The following is a 23,244-nucleotide window of genomic DNA, read 5'->3' as shown; positions in this document are numbered from 1 at the left end:
ATAGGTGTGCAAGATATATCATCTTTTTCATTTTTTAGAGAGCAACCTCTTCTGCCTCTAAGTGCCCAAGCCAGCAGAAAATTCAGCCTCAGTCACTATGAGGCCCTGCACAATCCCAGGGTCTCATTTCAACCCAGGACCTTAGATGGTATCCAAAGAGTAGGGGTGAGGCTCCAAATTCCAAGGAGTCATGGTGGCCAGTGATGTCCTCCTGGCTTGGGCTCATTGGTCACTTTAGGTATGGGGCTCTATTTTGAGCTCCCTGTGAGACTGGGATAACTTTTTTTTTTTTGAGTCAAAGCAGCTCTGCACTTAGGAGCCATGATTGGCCAATAATCTCTCCATCCTAACACTGACTTATTTTAAATTTTGTGAACTCTCTTCCTTTCTCCGCTGGTTACCTCTGAAGACATTCTCTTATTTCCGGTTGACCTCAGTAATTTTTAGGCTTTTATGAAAAACAGGAATAGTTTCAGTCTTCAGGCATTTCTACTCTCCTCTTCCTCTCATATACAAAATAATTCTTTTCCTCTCCTTTCTTCTCTCTCTGAAATCAATAAAAATATATATTAAAAAGAAACCCCAGAAAACAAAATAATCCTTTTGGAAGTAACTCCTTTTGGGTTTTAACTGGTCATGTGACTTGCTTTGTCCAATGGGATGTTAATAGATGTGATCAAGCTAGGGCTTGAAATGTGCTTTCATAGTTGAGTATGCTCTCTTATACTCCCCCCCCATCATCACTGCCATGTGTCCAAGTTGGGGAAGAGACATCGAGGGCAGGGAGACCTGGACCAACTCACAGCACAGAGCCAAACCAACTAAGTCCAGCCCAGATCAGCTGAACCCCAGCCAATCTTCGGACACAAGAACAAGAAATAAATATTGATCATTATAACTACTAAGTTCAGGGGTGGTTTGTTATGCAAAATAACTGATACACGTACAAATGAAAATTCGAAAATTCATATTTTAGTAGATTAGTAAATTATCTTGACACACTTAATGCTCAGCTGTGATATTAAAGCATTTATTACAACAAAAATCACGGGTATAAGCCTGTGATCCTATGATGCATGCACGAGCTCTCTTGTATCTGAAATCGTTCTCAAGTTCTCTATTCCTTCTAATAGCTTATATTCATTTAATGCCTTGAAGTTTACAAAGTGCCCTCACATCCATTATTCTGTTAGGTATTTCTAACGACTCAGTGGTGAGGTGAGGTCATTGTTACCTGCTCCATTTAAGACACAAGGATATTGATTCAGTAAGAAGTCAAGGATTTGCCTAAGGGAACAAAGTCAGTTCTGAGTTCCTGCTCAGAGCCGGGGTTCCAACCACGTCTTTTACCCCTCCCACAGGGCGCCTCCCGCTATGCTATGGACGTCCCTAGCACACCCAGCGCAGGGCTGGGCATGCCACTGTCCTAGGAAACCCCTGAGGAATGACAGAGGGATCAACTCTTTTGACCAGAGGTGTAAGGGGAAAGTCAAAGCTCCCAGGAAACGTTTCACTAGATGTTCTCTCCACATAGCGTCTCTTTATGCTTCCCCAAAATGTGTGTGTTAATAGGAGTTGTGGGGGCGGGGGACTGTAGAAGGATGGAGGTGGTGAAGATTAGCTGCTATGTGATATGTTTTAGAAATTCTGGTTTAGCAAATTATATGTTTTTACTGCAGTGCTTTTAAGTAAGTCTAAAGGGCTTGTTTGATGACTTTCTAGAGGAGGAATAGAGTATAATGCATTCCTCTAAGTTATTTGACCAGGTAACCTTTTTATCAGGAATCATCTTGCTGGATCAGGGTTCCTTGGAACCCACTTTGGGAAATATCAGCCTAGGGCACTGAACTAGTGGGTTCTGCCTTTTGGCGTCTTCCTTTTGTACCATCCAGAGCTGTCTGTGCAGCAGGTACCCTCTGGGGCCTTTAGCTTGTGTTAGTAACTCAGTTCTAATTCCAAGAAGCTTTTAACTTAATGGGATGATAACTTGGTTTATTAAATAAGGCTCCTTCATTGCAAACACAAAAAGCAATTCTGGTTAACTTCCTTGAAGATAGTAGGAAAAATCACAGAATCATAAGAGTTGCCAATTAGGATTTAAAATGGTAAGTTTTGGGGATCTCAGCCCTGGAAGTCCCTAGAGCTACTACTCAAATAATTGTGTTGCAGAGACGTCTCTGTCTGCACCTCTCTGCTCAGGTTTCAGGTTCCTGGAAGGGAGACTCTGATCATCGTGGCTTGGGCCAGATGTCTCTGCCCAGGATCATTCAGCCACGGGAGAAAGGACAGAAGGTGCCACAGAGGAAACTGCTGTGATTTGGGCAGCCCCCCTGACTGTGTCTCCCTCATCTGGCATGCAATAGATTTGCATATTCTGTGGGGGCTGGTTTGATGTTGGTGCACATAGCTTATATCTACCCTTGGAAGGTCCATTCCACTTCTCTCTCAGCGTGGAAGACATTCCTGTTTCTTCCTTTGATCAATCAAATAAAGATGCTTCAAGACCATACTATAAAAAATATATTCTTGTTTCCGGCCTTAAAACTCACACTTGGTCTGGAGAAGCACATCTGCAGTTAGAGTAGCCCCTGAAACCAATGGCTAGGGCTAAGCAGGATGGTGGGTGGACTTGCCCACACCTTCTGAATCCTCTCTACCTCCCTCCTCTTTTTGCCAAAAGCAGGCAGTTGAATTCATAGAGTTCGATGTGTGTATGATGCAACTCCACTGTGCACAGAGATAGATGAATATAGTGGCCCTAAACAAACCTTAGAAAAATCCAGGTTGATACCCCCCTCGCTCATTACTTACAAAATGGATAAGGTCATCAAGGATGGTATCCTGGAGGAAGACGAGAGCTTTGGGGGTGCGTTTCTTTTTTTGTTTGTTTGGTTTTTCGTACTGATTCAAAAACATTCTAAACTACTTTTTAAAATGAGTAAACCGAGGTTTTCTCTTCTGCCTTCTGAAATTTCAAATTCACAAGCAAATTAGGCATTAAAAGAAATAAACCTCCAATGGCACCACCACCTACCACTATGTTACACTGTGAGGCTTCATTTGAATATATTTTGCTTTTATTGCTTTGTTCTCTTTCCTCACTGCAATTTACAAAGTAGTGTGGGAAAATGGTTAATACAAAATAAAAGTTAAAATTAAAACCACTTTTTCCACTATGGTGCTGTCCCCTCCCCACCTCCTTATCCCTGTGGGCCTATTCAACTGAGTTTAGTAGCACAAAGGCTACTGAATTCTAGAACTCAGTATTCATAATCCACCTCAAATGGATTGATTTCCTAGCTCTAGGACAAGATAAATTATTAGTTGACTATGGTGGATAACATGGAGGGAATTGATAAATAATGGAACAAGCTCATTTTAAATGCCTTAGAACTCTGGAAATTTGTGGCATCTATTAAACTATTCAGGTTTGCTCAAGTAACTCTATGTTTGGAGGTGAATCCGATTATGGGCTTAAATAGTTCCTAAAGGGAAAAAAAATTAGTGCTGCCCAGCTGACATAGCTCAGTGGTTGAGCATCCACCTAGGATCCAGGAGATCGTGGTTCGCTTCCCAATCAGGGCACATGCCCGGGTTTCAGGCTCAGTCCTCAGTGGGGGGTGTGCAGGAGGAAGCTGATCAATGACTGTCTCATCATTGATGTTTCTCTCTCTTCCCCCCTCTCTCCCTTCCTCTCTCTGAAATCAATAAATACATATTAAACAAAACAAAACTACTGCTAACAGCCCTGTGACATCAAACTTCTTAGATTGGCAGGGAGAACTTCTCTTCTCTCTGTCCATCTGAGGGATGACACCTAAATTGTTTCACCCTGAGAAGAGACCTTGTCAGAGTGACATCCCTCACCCCAACCAGCTCTTACAATCACCCAAGGCATTGTTGAGCACTCACTACGTTCCAGGCACAGTGTTGGCCACTTTTGCACCCATTTTTTGACAACCCACACATCATTTTTATAGAACATGTTATTAAAATTCCATTTTACATATGAAAATATTGAGCTCACAATGATTAAGAATCTTTCCTTGGTCAGATAGTTCTACTGCCAATCATCATCATCATCATCCAGTGGGCAGAAAAGGAGCTTCGCTCAGAATATGGGGTAAATGAGGAAGACTGAACTGGTACCCACGAGATACATATGTTAAATGTAGCAACAACAGTGTGTCCGAGGTGTGGTGCTAGGTGTCTTTAAGTACCGTGTTTACTTTAATCATCACATCGAGACTATGAAGTTGGTAGTAAAATGGACTCTATTTTAGAGGTGGGAAAATGGGGCCTAAGGGCAGTTAAGAAAATTGCAAGGAGCTGCACATTACCTGGTAGGCACAGCTCGTGTGATAAAGCAGATATCAGTGCAGAGGATGTGGAGGTAAGTCAGGACTGCTTAGGCTGCAAGTAATGACAATGAAGACTCCAACGGGGGCAAAGGGCCTTCCACTCAAGCAAGAGTATAGTTTGTGACACCTCCTAGCCCAAGTGTTTAGGGACGTGAGTAGAAAGTTATCTCTGAGTCACAGCTCTAGAAGTCAAGGGGGAGAGGCTGTCTGTTTGGCATCAGGTGAATGGGGTACACCTGCTTCTCTGCCCTGTGGGCATGGGGCACTTGGCCAGAGCTTTCTAGTGCCAGCCACACTGCGGTGTTTTCATGGGGAAGTCGGGCTCCGAGGAGTGTTTGAGGATGAATCAGTCACCATTACACCTGACCTTTTCTCTATCACTACTTTCCAGCAAACTGAATGATTCTATTTTTAAGTCAAATTGTACATTGGGTATCTCCGTGAAACACAAGCCATGTTGAGTTTTTAAAGGGACCAAAGCCTTACACCAAAGCAAGAAACTTCAATGAGTCAGTTAGCAGAGTGGCAGGGATTGGGGAAAGGGAGAGCGGTATTTGGATAACAATGTCTCTTCAAGATGCTGGAAGATACTGGACAGATAAAATGATAGGATACCCAGGACTTGCTTTCCAATATTTTTGGGGGATGAGAAAGGCTAATGGATGAGAGTAGTTGGGAGTAGAGATTAAATTATGTGGGCCAAAGGTTGATAATTGATGAACCTGTGTGATGAGAGTGCTAGGGGTTCATTATAGTCTTCCAGTTTATGTATGCTTGAAATTTTCTATAATAAATTTTTAAAATGAAGTAGGGTAGATATGGCCCAATCTCCTTTTCCATAGGAAATTTCATCCCACTTCGAATATAAACATGACCAGGGGGATGGCGTGGATTTTTTGCCCAAAGCTATGGGTACCCCTTACATCAAAACAAACCCCTAAGTCTGTCCCTTTAAACTCCAAAGTTTATCTCAAACCACTTCTCTCCATCTCCACTGCCACTATCCTCATCCTAGCCACCACCACCAGCCTTGTTTAGACAACTGCAGTGGCCTCCCCACTTCCAGCAGGAATATCTATTTCCAGTCTTTTCTCCCTACAGGAGATGAGTGGTCTTTTCAAAATGCTAATCTGAAACTCTCATGAGAAAAAAGCGAGATGCAGAACAATATACATAACTTTTGCGTAAGAAAGGGGAAACCACATACATTCATGCAACCATATATGTACAGACTGTTTGCTTATATTTGCAAAGGGAAGCTCTGGAAAGATAAATCAAAAACTAATAAAAATAATAGGGGAGGAATGCACAACGGAGGACATAGGTTGTGGCAAAACTTCCCTGAATATGTCCTCTTATAAATCTTGACTTTGGAATAAAAAAATAATATTATGTAAAAGTAAAATAAAATAAGAGAGTCCTAAAGTATATGCTCACTTTGGCATATACTAAACTTTTAGGAATGATAAAAGAAGGTAAGCACGGCCCCTGTGTAAGGATAATACGCAAATTTGTGAAGCATTTCACATTTTTTATAGAATTGTACACCTGAAACTTATATGTTATTAACCAGTGTTAGCCTAATAAATCTAATTTTTTAAAAAACAGCTGTTCCTCAAATTGGTGACATTAACCACACCAAGAAAATAATTATTTTTAGTAACTTTCATAAAAGTATTTTGACTTTACATTCTTGTGGAATATATTTTAAGAAACAAAAAAAATTTCAAATAAATATTAGACTTCATTCAGTAATCTTATTGTCAGTATTAAGTTGAACCATATGAAGTTGCCTATATTAGACTATTTTTAACTTATAAAATGACAATATTTTATGTTGTAAATATATCATTATAATATAAATATAATAATATTACAAGTATAGTATATGTTTATATATAATATAAATGTAACATCACTCATATAAATATAGTATGAATTATAGCAATATTGGTTTTGTTTTGGAAATACTATATATTTTAGGATAAAGCAAATAAATAATCATGTTAATGTTGTTAGGACAAAGATTTTCAGCAAAATAAAATAATAAAACTATTATATTAGACGTCAATAAAGACCTTGATTGTTAAAAAAAATTGAAATATAACTAACATCTAACATTGTATAAGTTTGAGGTGTACAATGTGTTGTTTGATACATTTATATAATGCAATATTATTACTACAGTAGTGTTAGCTAACACCTTTATCATGGCACATAATTATCTTTTGTGTGTGTGTTGAGAACAGTAAAGATCTAATCTCTTAGCAACTTTGAAGTTTATAATACAGTATTGTTGACTTTAATCTCTATGCTGTGCATTAGATCTCCAGAACTTATTCACCTACTTGTTGCAAGTTTGCAGCCTTAAACAACATCACTCCAATTTCCTACCCCTGGCCCCTGGTAACCACAATTCTACTCTCTGCTTTTACACGTTCAGCTTTTGGGTTCCACGACCAGTGATATCACACAGTATCTGTCTTTCTCTGTCTGATTCATCTCACTTAGCATATACCCTCAAACTGAACTGCAAATCTCAGTATGAACTCGTGATTCTTTTTCAAAAGTACCTATTTCCTAACCATTCACTAGAAATGCCTAGAGGCAAAAGCAGCCCAGGGCCAATGAGTAAGCCTAGGACCCAGGCTGTGGCCTCTAAGTACCTTCCCACTAAAAGGAAGCAGAGATCCTTGTAGAAATGGCGGAAAATAGACAAAGTGAGTTAGGGATATGCTATTGTAAGGGAAGCAAAAAAAAATTTGATAGATGAAGCAAATGTGGCAAAATCTAGATAATTGTGGAATCTGAGTGTTATACATATGAGAGTACATTATGTTCTTTGCTTTGTGTATATTTAAAGTTTTTTAAAAATAAAAATATTTTAAAAATGGAATCTGATCATGTCACTGCTTTGATTAAAACCTTTCAGCTATATACAATGCCATCAAAAAGAACAAAATTTTACCATCCGTGAAAGCATGAATGGACCTAGAAGTTATTATGCTAAGTCAAATAAGTTAGTCAAAGAAAGAAAATACCAAGATTCACTTATATGTGAAATCTAAAGAACAATATAAACAACAACAAAATCAAGACAGAAATAGACTCATAGATACAGAGAACAGACTGATGGTTGCCAGAAGGGAGGGGGCATTGGGAGACTGGGTGAAAAAGGTGGAGGGATTGAGAAGTACAGGTTGGTAATTACAAAATAGTCATGGGGGTGTAAAGTACAGCATAGGGGATCTAGTAATTAATATTGTTATAAATGTATGGTGCCCACTGGGTACTGGAAATATCAGGAGAACACTTGGTAAAGTATATGACTGTCCTACCCACTATGCTATACACCTAAAAGAAAATAAATACTGAATGCAAACTATAATTTAAAAAAAATCTGTTTTTAAAATATGCCTTTACTGATTTCAGAGCGAAGAAGGGAGAGGGAGAGAGAGATAGAAACATTAATGATGAGAGTCATTGATTGGCTGCATTCTGCACACCCCACACCAGGGATTGACTCTGAAACTGGGGCATGTGCCCTGACAGGGAATGGAACTTCTACCTCCTGGGTCATAGGTCGACACTCAACCACTAAGCCATGCCAGCCAGGCTAAAATTTTTTTAAAAAACAACAAAAATCTTTCAGCTTCCCAGAGAATAAAGCCCAAACTCATTCCAAGGCTCTTCAAGTTCAGCATCTGTTTATCATCATCATCATCATCATGTTTCTTCATTGGTAACACTTGTATTGAGCACTTACCATGTGCCAGGGACTAGGTTAAACCTTCTGCCTGTTTTATTGTTTTTAACATAACAATCGGAGTTATTTGTCGTCTACTTTTTGCAAATGTGAAAACTGAAATATGGAGAGGTTGAACAACTAGTCCAAGATCTTATAGCTAGTTAACTGGAAAACTGGGGTTTGAACCCAGGCAGGCTGACTCCATCACCCATGCCATTACCCCCTGGACTTTATGGCCACTTGGTATTTCTCTCTCTTGTATGCCCACATATCAATATGGTGTCTAGCATCTTGTAGGTACTCAGTAATTTTTATTAAATGGATGCTGATAGCTAGGTTTCCATCAGTTTTTTATAGTTTCCTTCTCATCAATTCTCTTGTAGATAGTCATTTTCTTGTTGATATTCTAATGCTATCAGGATGACTCATAAGTACTTGCTGAAAAGGAGCATTACAAACACAGAGGAAAAATGCCCAGACAAGTTCACCCCTCAACATGGCCTTTCTTATGACTGTCCTCAGTTCACCCAAAGACTACTGCTCTTAACACACTATAATATAATTCTTCGTTTATTTGTTGACCTCTTGGCTAGTCTATGAGATCTGAGAGGTCAGGGACTCTCTCTCATGTATTTATTTCAACCTCCAGTATCTAACACAGTGATTGGCACAAGAGCTACTGAAGAATTCCTCTTTACCCTTCAAAGCCCAACTCAGAGGTTGTTTCTGCAAAAAATGTCCTGCTGCCTTCCAAAGTTAATCTCACCCTCCTCTGTGCCATAATTGAATTTTACATACACATTTATAATTTCATTTATATTGCACCATACTTTTTGTGCATGTGTCCCCATTTGTGTTCCCAACCAGACTGCGAGCTTTGTGGAGCTGGGATGGTGCTCTATCATCTTTGTCGTACTAACAACCCCAACATACTTTATTTGGACAAGGGTTCAACACATTTTTGTTCAAATGCAAAACTACCAAAGCTTTCCAAATTATCAAAATGCACAACTACCTATATTCACATATTGTATTAGCAGATTTTACAAATAAAGAATATGTTACATTCTGGGCCTTAAGAAAAGATTTCCAATGTGACTTCTGATGTGCCTAAGGAAATGCAAACCCTCCTTAATAGAGTAATACTATCACCAATGTTTCAAGTCTTCTGTCATTTTCTGTTACATGCCTTTGAGACATAAGCTAGTCATTGTCACTTTGTATTTATGTTGCCTCCATTCTGCAAAGGATGCAGTATGCCACATGGCCATTAATTTATTTGTTGAAATATGCCTGCATGGGAAGTTTGATTATTATAACTGGGGAGATAAAGCTGGAGAAGGAATGAAACAAATGAATGTGGTGCTGTGGGAAGGCTGGCAGCCTGTGTTTCCCTCCGTAACTTCAGACACACCATTTCCCTCTTCTGGGTCTCAGTTTTCTCATCTGTAAAATTAGATCTCGCCAGATGATCCCAGAAGCCTCTCTTGTGTTCTGGAATCTATGATATCTCTACCTCAAAGAACTCAAACAAAAGGCAACAACAGGCTTCTGTGGGGCAGTATCTGTGTGACCACGGGACCACCCTTCTGCAAGAGGAGCAAAAAGCAAAAAGCTGTTATCTGGCTGGCCCAGGACCTGATATTGCAATTTATCTTCCTAACTCAGGTAGGATGGGGAGTCTGAAGCGATGATTCACAGCCATTCTAACCATGTGCAAGATAGAATACATAGTGGGCTAAATAAAAATACAGGGCCAGTATAGGAAGAGTGTACAATGGGCAACCTAACTTTGGACCATCCCACCCCTATCCCTGCTGCAACCACCTTGTTACCCCAGAATTCAAGGTCAACAAATCTGTAGCAGACAGGCCTCTCACTCCTGACCATTGTCCATGACAGACATTGCTAATTGATTACAGCGCTGCTTTCTTCTAAAACCCGATTGGGAATATTTCTCTATACAGTGCTGCTCCAAACACCAACAACTGATGGAAGTTGGCATGTTAGCTGATATCTATTTGCCAGCCTGGGCTCAAATTTCCTCCTGATTCTATCAGAGAAAAGTACTGAGAAGATGTTTGTAATTTAAACTAGATAAGGGATCACTGGGCAAGTTTCCTAATTTGGGTGCTGATTTGTAAAAAGAGCATTCCCTGGACTCGTCCATTCAAGGGTTCTGTGTTTTTTGGCTTCTAGAATTCTTATCCCCTTTTGGAACATGGGAGCATCTCTGTGACCCTGCTATCCCAAAGCTCTGGCTTCCTCATGACATACTAGGATTTAAGCAACCTGGAGTGTATCTGGACACAACTGATGTGATGAATATCAGGTGTCTACACAACTACAAGGGCCATGAGGTATCTTTTGTTGACCCTCCCCAACTTCCAGAAAAGTTCTCAGGGGTCGGAACAATCATATTAGGCTGAAGTGAAGCTTGGCTGACAGTGTCAAAGAAAGCCCACAGGGCTGGCATCTGTTGCTAGCATCTTCCTTGGCAAGAAACTACTTTTTCTTGTCTTGTTTCAGGCTTAAATTGCTTTTATTTGTCCTGGAGACTAGATCAATAATCTCAATCGTCTCCCTCTCCCTCTTTGCCAGTAGATCTGGGATAAATAATTTTATACAGAGAAAGGAAAGTAGAGCAAGTGTCAGGGTAGCACAGGGTAGAAAAGGAGGTATTTGAGAATGCTCATAGAAGGAATAGTAGATATTTATTGAGTACTTTCTGTGTGTCAAGCGCTATGTTGTCACATTTAATCTTGACTTTCCTTCAGTTTCCATCATAAGGGAGTTGTTCCCTCCATCTATTAATTCTGCTTTTGCTCTGTTTTTAGGCAATTACCCCTTCATGGTGGCAAGATGGCCATCATCATCATCGGGATTAGATCCTGTGCCTTCAGCAACCTGATTTAGTACCAATTTAAAGGGCCATCCAGATTCCAGAACTCTTCGTGAGTTTGACTGAGGTCTTCACTGGAACTGTTTCCAAGCTCAAATTCTCCTGCCTAAGCCAGCTTCCTTCTCCTCCCTTTTGCATATGAATGATGGTTTGATTCTCAATGTTGAAGCTTCCTGGCCAGGAAGGGGCAAGACCCAGAGTTGGGAGAAGTAACAATAAATCATGACTGAAGCGGGGCCAGGCAAGGAGGACTCTGAGGTTCATCTAGGAACACTCCCTTGGTAGCATTTTATGTACTGACCTCTATCTCAAGGTCGCTTCCTATGGACACAGCCTGCAGGTGGCAGCTTCTTTATTTGGGTCCTCATTTTCAAGAGAATGTCATTACTATATCACCACCAAGAATAAGGTTGCAGTAGGGGTTCTGATATCCTTTACTTGGTTAAAGAATCTTCTTCTATCTCTGATATGCTAAATGTTTTTAATATGAAAAGGGGTGTCTCATATAAAAAGAGGAAGAGTCGTTCGATCTCTCTGTGTGCACCCACCAAGGAAAGGCCATGGGAAGATACAATCAGGAAGACAGACCTCACCAAGAACCTAACCATGCTGGTCCCCTGATCTCAGACTGCAGCCTCCAGACTATGAGAAACAAATGTTTAAGCCACCCAGTCCATGGTATCTCATTATAGCAGTCCAAACAGACTGAAATAGTCATGCTTGGAAAATGTTTCCTATTGTTGTTAGCATCCATCTTGGTATTTTAGCACTACTAGGTGCTCAATAAACATTTTTTAAAATCAATGGATCAATGAAAGGCTTTGCAGATGGACCTCGGAGTCCTCTTTGTGTGGCCCCGCTTCAGCAATGATTTATTGTTAGTTCTCCCAACTCTGGGTCTTGCCCCTTCCCGGCCAGGAAGCTCCAACATTCAGAATCAAACCATCATTCATTTCTTTTCACTAACCTCTACTGATTTCAGAGTTGAACATATATTAATCAGGGATCAGACAGCTCCTTACAGAGAGGAATGTCTGTCTATCGTCTTCTTTCAAGTGTACATCCAAAGGCAGAGTTTCACATGGAGACCTAGGCAAAAAAATGCTGCTCTGGCCTCCTTCCAGGTCAAGAAGCTCCTTCCGGGGAGAGTCCCATGTAAATCTGAAATCTGATGCTGCTTGTCAAAAATGTCATTTGAATCTAGTGCTGCTTTAGCAATAGGCTCGCTGAATTGCTGATGATATTGGCTGTCTGAACACTAGTTTTTTACAGTTCTATCATGGCAGCCTAAGAAAATAACTCAGCAGGTTCAGGGAAGGACAAGCAAGAGATAATGTCCTCACAGACAATGTTAATGGGGCGCAGCTACTTTGAGGGTGTCTAGTAGTTGCTGCTTGGGTGCTCCTGCAGCTTGGAACTACTGTGCTCCAGCACTGCCCTGAAAGAAGGAAGCAAGAGACTGGGCCAAATTGCTGACCCATTTCCCAGTGGCAAAGTGCTTTACAGTGGTGGATACCAGACAGATGCCTGCCTTCTCAGGACAGCCAGCAAGGGTGCACAAATCAGTGACACGGCAGCATTTTGCTTCTATCCTGCAAGCCCTGACCACGATACTTACTTGAAGCCCTCAGAGAGATCCCTTTTCATCCTCGATCTCATGTTAACCAAATTCTTACCTGACTATACCACGTAGTAAGAACTTGCTTCTCTCCATCTTTGTTTTCTTGCCTAAGATTACCACTGTGCTATCTGCAGCCAAAGTTTCACTGGCTCAAAACTGTTGAGTCTCTGCTCGTTTGACGTATCCCAGGTGAGGGGAAAGGAGACGGACTTGGGTTCAATTGAGAATGGAATCCCTGGGAGAGAAGAGGGTGGTAAAGAAAGAAGAGAGCGGCAGTGGAAAAATACAGTAGAAGGCCCACCGCCATCTTTGGGCCGGGAAAGAGGATCAGCAGGGAGTAGCGGTTACTGCGAATGAAATCAAGTTCAAGTTTCATCCTCGCTACTTGCTGCCTTTGGGATGTGGAGGAAGTTGCTTAACCTCTCTGAGCCTCACTGTCCTCTATAAAATGACATAATAATACCCACCTCGGGCTTCGTTGTAAGTACAGTACACGGCGATTTCTGCTTGGCTGCTCCTGCAGCTTGGAACTACTGTGCTCCAGCACTGCCCTGATTTCTCAGTGAACCATTATCTGTTATTGTTACTATTCTCTCTTCCTCTAGATTGGATCTCCCTGCTTTTCTGAGACTGTGTGCTGTCGACACACACAGACACCGTTACCGCCATCGGTGGTAACCTGGTATAATCTGAGGAAACAGAAAGACTCCCCCTCCACTCCCCCCAGCAACTATCCTCCTGAGCAGCCTAGTGAATAGGGCCTGAAATTCCCATCTTTGGGGCTAATCCAATAGGCAGGAAGCTGTCCCTCATTTAATATAAATATATTATCCAAGAGTATGTAACACCCTAAGGTCAAGAGTCATGTTTTGTTTTCTTATTTTCTCTCTTTCTTTTTGCGGGGAGGAGTGCTTTTCTGGTGACTCTTAGACAATACAAAGTGCCCCATCACTCTAACTCCTGAAGTGACCTCTCATTTGGTCCTAAGAAGGTGAAAGGTCAAAGCTCCCACATTCACTCATATTTGTCAGCTACCCTCGATCAGGAAGAGAGTGTGGGAAGGGGACCAATGTCTCTTTCTCCCTCTCATCCCCCAGTGCCCATATGTTTCTTCTCACTCATGGCCCATGTTTGGTCCACAGAGACACCCTGACTGGAAAATTCTGGGAGTTCGAGGCAGTCCCAGCACAGCCATCTATCTTCAGCTTGCCCATGGCTCTAACCTGTCCTTCTCCTGCCTTTCAGATTTCAGTCCCTGTGTGCCTTCAAGCCTCCTGGCTACCTTTAAAGCTCCTGTGACCAGGTTAGAGGGGAGTGAAGGGAAGAGGTGGGTGAGACTCACAGCACAGCTCTCTCCAAAGAAATAGACCCCACAAATCCTCTCTCTCAACCCTTTTATATCCTCACTATGAGTAACCCACTTAAGAGTTACCTAACCGATTCTCAAAGGAAAATTTTTGCATTGTGGCCTGCCACAGTTGACTTTAGCATTTGATATCTATTGTGTCTTGGGGCCTTAGTTAAAACTTGTAGTTTAACATATTGTTGTATAAACCTATGCCCAAGGGCACTATGGTAACCACTGTACATCTTTTGGAGAGGGGGTGGTGCAAAGCAAGAGGTTTGAATCTACTGCCTGGTAAGAAATACAAATTAAAAATGAAAAAATTGCACTGTAGTCTAGAAAGCAAACATGAACATAGTTAAAAGTATAACATGAAGCTCAGGAGAAGTATCATATTCGTGATGGTTTTTTCAAGTGGAGCCTCTGCCCACCCCCCTCTTCACCACCACTAGGAGTGTGTGAACCAATGTCCATACTTCTCTCCCCTCAGGAGGGTGCTTGGGTGGCTGGGAAGAGGCACTCCTCAAAGCTCTGCTTGGAGACATTATCAGCTATTCACTAACTGCTGCAGAGCTAGTCCTCAAGTCACCCTGAAGCTACATCGACCCACTGACATTCATTATCACACTTTTTGCAGACTTGTATATTAAATTATCAGGGATGAGAAAACAGGACAATACTGCCTGCCTTGCTTTGCATTTTTAGCAGAATGTGGGGAATAGATGTGGAGTAGAACCTCTTAGAACTGCACTGCCCAGTGTGGTAGCCTCTAGCTACATATGGCTACTGAGCCCCTGAAATGTGGCTAATTCAACTGAGACATGCTGGCGTGTAAAACACAGCCTGGATTTCAAAGACATGCTGTTAAAAAGGAGGGAAAACTATCTCATGGGTAAGTCTCTATATTGATTATATGATGAAATGATAATGTTTTGGATATATTGAATTAAATAAAACATTAAAATTAATTTTACTTTTCTAAAGGAACTTACAAAATGTGTTTATCAGAAAAGTTAAAATCATGTCTACGGTTCGCATTTATGGCCTGCATTCCATTTCTATGGCATAGCTCTGTTTTTACATCATCTAATATAATGCCTGCAGACTATGGCACATGGGCCAAATCCAGTTTGCTGCCTGGTTTTTTCAATAAAGTTACACGGGAACACAGTTATGCCCTTTTCTTTGCATATCATGTCTGGGTATTTTTACACCATAATGTCGACTTTGAGTTATTACAAAAGAGACTGTGGGAACTGCAAAACCTGAAATATTTATTATCTCGCCCTTAAAGAAAAAGTTTGCAGACCCCTGATAATCCAACTCTATATTTATTTCCAAGGGAGGAAGCACAGCCCAGAGAGAGAAAATGACTTACTCAAGGACACCTGAACATGTAAGGCAGAGGCAGGGCTGCACCTGTCTCTGTTCCTTACACTGCAGTGCGCCTCAGTCTACCTGATGGGGCTGAGATGGAAGAAGGTGTTCCACCTATGAGGGTGGGCTCAGCCTCCACTTCACAATGAGAGGCTCAGCTCCATCCCAGGGCACAGGAGGGCTCTGAACAGAGAGCAAGGCACAAGGAAAAGGCTCACAGAGAAGGCTGGAGCCCACCTTGGGGTTGGGAGGGAGGTGGGAGCTCCTATGGTAACCCCCCTACTATACTACTTTGTTTCACATTATTTCAGAAATATCCTCATTGGGTCAGAACTGAATGCTATCTCCACTACATTTTAGAGAGTTGATAAAGAAATTCCATTAAAATTATATCAGTGAATCATTTACAGAACACTTTTCAAAGATATTGGCTATTATATTACTTAATGAGGATAAGCCACATGGTACATTTCTCCCAGGACTTAGTGATAGGAAACATGTTGTCCCTCCAGATGGACTTGCCTAGGTTTTTAAATTATACAATGAGAATTCTATAACCTAACATGTTGCTCATTTTGTGCTTACTGCCAGGATGAGTAGAACTAAAATCTGTATAATTTCAGTTACCAGCTCATCCAAGGGGTCTTCTGATAGTTAATTTTGTGTCAAATTGACTGGATCACAGTGTGCCTAGGTATTTGGCTAAACAGTATTTCTGGGTGTAACTGTGAGGATATGTCCAGATGAAATTAGCATTTGAATCTGTGGACCCAGTAAGCAGATGGACCTCCCCAATGTAGGCGGACATCATCCAATCCATTGAGGGCCTGAATAGAGGGAAAAGGCGGAGGAAGGGAGAATTTTTTTCTGCTCTGCTGGGACATTGGTCTTGTGTTCTCCAGTTGAGATTTAAACCTTCCACTTCCCCTGTTCTCAGGCCTTTGGTCTTGGACTGAACTACACCACTGGCTTTCCTGGGTCTCTAGCTTGTAAACAGCAGATCTTGAGACTTCTCAGCCTCGATAAATTGTATGAGTCAGTTCCTCATAATAAGTTGATAGACAGATAGATAGATATAGAACTATCATCTATCTATCTATCTATCTATCTATCTATCTATCTATCTATCTATCTATCTATCTATCTATCTATCTATCCATCCATCCATCCATCCATCCATCCATCCATCCATCCATCTCCTATTGGTTCTGTTTCTCTAAAGAACACTGACTAACACAGTTCTGTTACACTATACCCTTCCTTCCGTCTTACCTAGCTTTAAATTTTATTTAGTAAGCCAGTTATTTCCCTACTTACTATGTTACCTCTTTTGTGCTTTTTCAACAAATATTTAAGACCAACTAAAAGCCACACTCTTGAGATACAAAAAGAAAGTTTCTATTCTCAAGGGATTTACAATATACATGTTGATGTGAATAAAAACATTTACCCACTAGAAATATGGTCAGTAGCGGCAGCCAATCTTTGAGTGAAATAGGTGATATCCTGCACAGTGTGATTTCATGGACTCTGAAAAACTCTTGCTGCTACCACAAATATTGCTCCCTATAAGCTACAATCAGGATAGTAAGTACATGACTTACATATGGCCACTCCCAATTTCTGTGCCCATGGCAGACATCACAATGTATCACAGCATTATTTTTCATAAACATATTATACACAGGCTGTGACATGAATCAGACAGCCACTGTCAATTAATCAGAAAGGGATATATGCCATCTCCTAAAATTCACATGTAGAGAAGCATTCATCAGGATACAATTTCAGCTTCATATTGAAGAGTAAATAATTGTGGGAGGAGTAAAGCTAGATGAAAAGTTATATTAGTCATTAACAATTTAGTATAAATTAAACCTCTCTCCCCCCCTCACACACACACACACACACACACACACACACACCAGATTCACATATGTAGTTTGATTGACCTTAAATAGATTAGTCACCAGGGGCTGGCAAAAAAAGAAAAAATTAGAGACCCTGAGGAGGGTTAAGAACAAACTGCAGATTAATGATATTTTACCTAGATAACAGTCTCCCCAAACTTTCTCCCTGGACCTCAAGGGCATGATTTTTGCTTTGAATTGCTATCTTGTCCCTTTCCCCTTGGCTTTCTATCTTCTTTCTCATTATACATTCTTCCTAACTGTAAAACTCCTGAACACATGTGTATTTAAAGGAGATTAATCATTCAAATACCATAATTAGTTCAAGAATTGTGTCTTTTCAAGGTGGAATGAGCTAATTAATTTTTTCTCCCAGGGAACCTGCTCTCAGATGTGAGCTAATTAGTGAGCTGCACATCAAAAGAAGTGAAGTGTATCTTGTAAATAAGATTTCATTTAAAACAGATCAAAGGAAGATTTACCCAAGTCACTCCTCCATCCTCTGATTTCCACAAGCATCAGACTGATGGCAAAAAGAACAACACTCCACCAGCACAATAAATGTAACTCCAAAAGAACAATCGTGGTGCTGAGTCAAATATTCATGAGGAGAGTACATCAAATATGCCCAGGGGTGGGATTTCACTCCTGGGAACTCTACAGGTGGGTTTGCGACATAGACCAGAGGGCAGCTGTCTGTGTTTGTGCTTCAGTCTACATCCAAAGCTAGAGGTTTGGGAAAACAGTCTCCAGATGTGCTTCTCTCTGATTGAAAGGCTGTGTGACCTTGGGCACGTTGCTTAACCTCTCTGGGATTCACTTCCCTCATCTGTAATGTGTGAATCCCAGTCCCTTCTCCACCCACCTCTTTAGAGACTGTGACGATCAAATGAGATGATTAATGTGACAAGAGTTGGGAAAAAGCTAAAATGGCTATACAAATGTGAAGCATTTTGGGCATGATTAACAAGGTCTCCATAGGCAGAATAAATTAGAGGGAGAGGAAAGTTTCCCAGATGATTTCGGCCAAAATTGTAGCTCCTGAGGAAAGCAGCATCCCAGTGGGCGGCCTCTGCAGATCAGATTCACAGCATAATTGCCCAAACCTCCTTTCTCCTGTGATTACAGTTAGAAATGCGCTTCCAAAGAAGAAACATCTTAGACTCAGGAAGGGGATGAAAAGGTCTTTTTGTTTCCCTTTGAAGTTCCAGATTTCCAAACGTGATAGATTTCAAAAGAACAAGCTTACTTGTCCTTTTAAATGGTCACGTGTTCATCGACCTAGAAGGACAAACGGGGCCAAGGCAGCTGGTGATTGACGGTGAGAAAGGCCCTTGCCTTGAATTTAAAATGCAACTGGTGTAAAGGAAATCAATAAACACATACTTTGCTATAAAAATAGCTGCATGTCATTTTTTGGTGATGGTTGTTGAACACTAAGAATGTCAAGGTGTGTGAGGAAGTGGGTAGGATGGTCCCTAAAGAGAGGCCCCACCCCCAGAAGCAAGGCCAATGTGTTCCTGCCAGCGAGAATGTGGACACAGATGGAGAGCTACACTTCAATCTGGTGACAGGAAGGGACTCAGGGAGCTGCTGGGGAGGAAGGAGGTGGCTCTGGGCAGCTCTGGAAAGGCCTCAGGTCCCTCTGTATATACAACATAACTGGTAATAACATAAACCCGGAGCTGCTAAGTAGGTCCATGGATGTCCTTAAGACAAAGGCAAGAGAGGGTTCACTTCCTTTCTCTAGCCTCACCCATCTAGAAGGGCATGTGTCTTCTCACAGGGAAGAAAATAAGAGAGAAAAGGAGACCTGGAAGGAACCTCCTCATTGCTGCAGATGAAGCAGAAGGTCCTGTTTAAGGGGTCCAGGTAGGAACAGGTGCTGGAAGGGGGTAGTGGGAGAGGCTGGTCAGTCCTACTCTGAAACATAGCACTGTGGGCACCATGGCAACTGGCAGAAGCAGTATTTTTTTAACTTTAGTTTTTATAGAGATGAAATTCACATAATATAACATTAACTATTGTAAAGTCTACATTTCAGTGGTATTTAATACATTTGCAATATTGTACAACCATTGGCTTTCTCTAGTTCCAATGAAAAGTAATTCTCAGATTATTATTGAAAATGGTCTGTGTTCAGCATGGTTATTGAGAGAATAAGATATAATCCTGAAGCTGTTTGACAGTCTTTTTACCACTACAGAGGGAAAATCAGCCTGATAATGAAACCAAATGGAAGAAAATAAAAACAACAGATAGTGAGCTCTGTTGGCATTATTTGAGCAACTGGATCCAACTGTGCCAGAAGCCTAACCATGCCTGATCTTTCACCCGTATGAGACAGATACTTTTCTTTTTCTTTTTGCTTAAGGTATTTTGAGCTTGATTTCCATTGCTTTTCAGAGAGAGTGAGAGGGAGAGAAAGAGTGAGAAAGAGAGAGAAACATCGATGTGAGAGAGACACATCTACTGGTTGCCTCCTGCATGCTCCCCAACCAGGCCCAAGGATAGAGCCTGCAACCAAGGTATGTACCCTTGGCTGAAATCAAACCCAGGATCCTTCAATCCTCGGGACACTGCTCTAACCACTAAGCCAAACTGGCCAGTGGTACTTTTAACCAAAGAATCTATTATTAATATCTATAATTAATATTTGTCATTTAATGTAAGTAAAGAGATGGCATTCAAGGAGATGATGGTTCCATTGTTTTCTGTGCTGGTCACAAAGGTTAAGAAACGGATTCCTAGTTGGAAGAGAAGAGCATTATAATAGGAGTCAGAACTTATTGAATACTCACTATGTGCCAGGGACTGTCCTCATTAAATCCTCCTTGCAACTCTATGTAGACATAAGAATTAACATAATTCTTCATACTACAGGTTAGCAAACTGAGGCTTACAGAGGTTAAAAATCTCCCTTGAAGTCACAGAGTTGATACGGGAAGGCGCCAGATTTGCATCCATGACTGCCTGGCTCCAGATCCCGTGTTCTTGACTTCTAACCTGAACAACTTGTGCCTCTTAAGACTTTTCCAATTCAGGGAAGTACCCACTCTATCAGTAAATATTTATGTATCTGAAAAAAGATGGGTGTGTGTGTCTTTTATTGCCTACACACACACACATATACACAAACCCCCCCCCCCCACACAGCCTTCTGGAAAAGGTGAGTTATGCTAACAGAAGGTCTATTTATTAGCTGAGGCCAGTGATGGATTTGGCATAAAAATTTGGAGCTATAACCTATATGCCACAGTGGAATTATTCTTCATGATAAAAGAACGGGGAATTTAGAAGCCAGGAAATGATCTAGTGGGAAAGAGAAGCCAGGTAGCCTGAGTCCTGCAGACAAGAAACAGAGAGGATAAGGGTCTCCTCCACTCCTTCGATTATGTCCCCTTGTTTCCCAACTCACCCTGGGGAGAACAGAGATAAAAGGAGCTCAGAGATGAGGAGTATCTAAGGAGTAATGGTGGTCATTACTGCTGTCCATCAAAAGATCTCTGGTTCTCTTCCCAGCCATGTGCAGAATTACATTTCCCCACTTCCTTTAAAGTTAGGTGTGACCACCTGACTGCTTCAGTCTGTGTAATGTGAGCATAAGTGGGGAGGGGAGACATGTCTTCCTTCTGGACCATGTGCTCTTCCCCTGGCTGAGGTGACTACTATTCGAAAAATTACATACATTTGGAAAAGTACTGGGAAGGACCGTGAAAATGGAAATGAGCTGTGTAAAAGGGCTATGATTATGGGTAAGTGCTTATTGTTTAAAACAGTTCCTTTAATGTCTTTATAATAATGGTTGAAATATGAATAAAAATTGGAAAAAGGAAATAGGAAACTTGACAAGGTTGAGTGGAGATGGTCTTGTCTTATAGGTTCCTGAGAAGGAGTGGACCAATTTTAGCTCAAATATTTTTGGAGTTCCAGATCCAGCCTCTGGTTAATTTTATACTTATAAATCTGACAATTTTGAGAAAACCATCAATAACTAGTATTTATTGATTATTTACTGTGGGCTAAGTGCTTTATGTGGATTATTTTATTGTTCCTTCTACAAAATTCTGATGATTTAGATATGATTATCTAGTGTACAGATGAGGACACTAAGGCTCAGAGAGGTTAAGTAAGTTGCTCATAACTACACTGCTAGAAAACTGTAAAACTAAGACTGCATCCCAGACAGCTTGACATCAATGTTTATACTCATAATCGCTGTGCTACCTGGTCTCCAGGCTATTCTATTTGTCATTGTTGGGGGAGTCTAAAGACATAAAGCTTACAATATTTCCTGGAATACAAATTTGCCCTTTCCTCCTTACATCTACTTACATCCCTCCCTTCTCACATCCATTTAGTTTTGTTCATGGCCAGATGAAAAGTATCTTCTCTAATGCCACTTCCTATTGATTAGCAGTGTCTGCCTGGAGTGCGATATTGACAAGGATTCTAAGGCTACAAGAAAAAATGCCACAACTGATTTGCCATGTCTATTGTGGGCACGGGAGGGGTAGGTGTTGTCCAAGTGCAAGCAATCTGCCCATCAGTATTTGAAGTTGGGTGAAAGGAAGCACTTGGATGGCAGGCCTAGGACCACTGTTTCTTAAAGGCCACAAGGCATTCAAGGGAAATAGAAGTGATGCTGACTCTCAATCATATAAAAGTGATGAGGGAGAAAGCATGAGTCCCAGGTGAGTGACAGGACTCTGGCCCATCACAGGACTTCATTGCTTCTGCTTCTTACTAGTGGCAGGATCTTATATTCTTTTCTATGTCAGGTTCATTTATTTATTTGACAAGTATCAAGGGTCTACCACATGCGAAGCATTATTCTATGTACCGAGGGAAAAGCAGCCTTTTCTGCTCTCATGGAGCTTATATTCTAATGGGGAGAGAGGAAAAAACTAATAAAGAAGCAATTTCATATAATATTTCAGTGATAAGTGCTTTGAAAAAGTCAAGCAAATGAGATCCAGTGTAACAAGGCTGGGGTGGTGGAGTCGAGACCTGCATAGGGGATGGCCAGGAGGGCCTGGCTGCCTAGCTGTCAGCTCCACAATGGCATGGATCCATGTGTACCTGCAGGCCCTTACAAGAAGCTGTATGTAAGTGTGCACATACAGGAGATGCCCTAGTTCCCAGGTCCTCTCACTTCTATTGTGTGGCCACTAAATCACTCATTATAGCCATAATCCTCATGTCTCCCTGCACATTTGATTTTCTTCATGATTTTTTCCCTGTTTTCCAAATTCCTACAATGTTCTTCTCCTTCTCCTTCTTATTGTTTTTGCCTATTCTGCCCTCCCCCAGAGTATGTTTCTCACTTCTGTATCTCATGAACACAACTTACTCTTCAAGATTCAGGTTGAATTATCCCCAGCCCATTCAAACAGAGTTAGATATCTCTTCCTGAGGTGACCACGACACTCTGGACATTGTTTATTTGGTGTTCCAGTGACAACTTCTGGGACCACCAGCCTTCTGGCTCTAAGTCCTCATGTAGTCAATTCCAGTTTCACCTACCCCATGGATTAGTGTTGTGGGGGCCATATCGAAGGTTCCTTTATAGCCCCAATGCCTAATCCAAAGCTTGGTGCATAGTAAAAACTCAACATGTGTAATAAAGACAGAGGAGACAATAGCTGGATAGATGGGTCTGTGGGTCTGACACATGCTGTCTCCTTGACCTTCCACAGGTTACTTAAGCTCTCTGAGCTAGTTTCTCATCAACTCAAGGCAAAGATAAAAACACCCAATTCAAAGGATGAGAATGAGGACTGAAGCTGACTCATAAAACACTTTGTATAAACCTGACACAAGGTAGCCCTCAATAAATGACAGTAATTGATAGTAAGTCCACAACTGAGTAATTAATAATTATAATTATACATTATCTGTATGGCTGACAGATAATGAAATATGGCTGAAGGAATGGCTGGATGGGCAGATGCTGCTTTGTGACTGCACTTGATGTGGA

The 23,244-nt window shown here is 41.2% G+C and overlaps 1 non-coding gene across 1 annotated transcript; it reads left to right on the top strand.

Moving 5' to 3' along the window:
- Positions 1 to 5,789: 5,789 nt before the first annotated feature.
- Positions 5,790 to 5,894, top strand: LOC148093402 (U6 spliceosomal RNA). The gene has a single exon (XR_015714520.1). It is a non-coding gene; the product is annotated as a U6 spliceosomal RNA (small nuclear RNA).
- Positions 5,895 to 23,244: the final 17,350 nt, after the last annotated feature.

The sequence above is a fragment of the Miniopterus natalensis genome, chromosome 4 (assembly GCF_054644295.1).
Source record: "Miniopterus natalensis isolate mMinNat1 chromosome 4, mMinNat1.hap1, whole genome shotgun sequence".
NCBI lineage: Eukaryota > Metazoa > Chordata > Mammalia > Chiroptera > Miniopteridae > Miniopterus > Miniopterus natalensis.
This window is presented reverse-complemented; position numbering and strand designations above follow the sequence as displayed.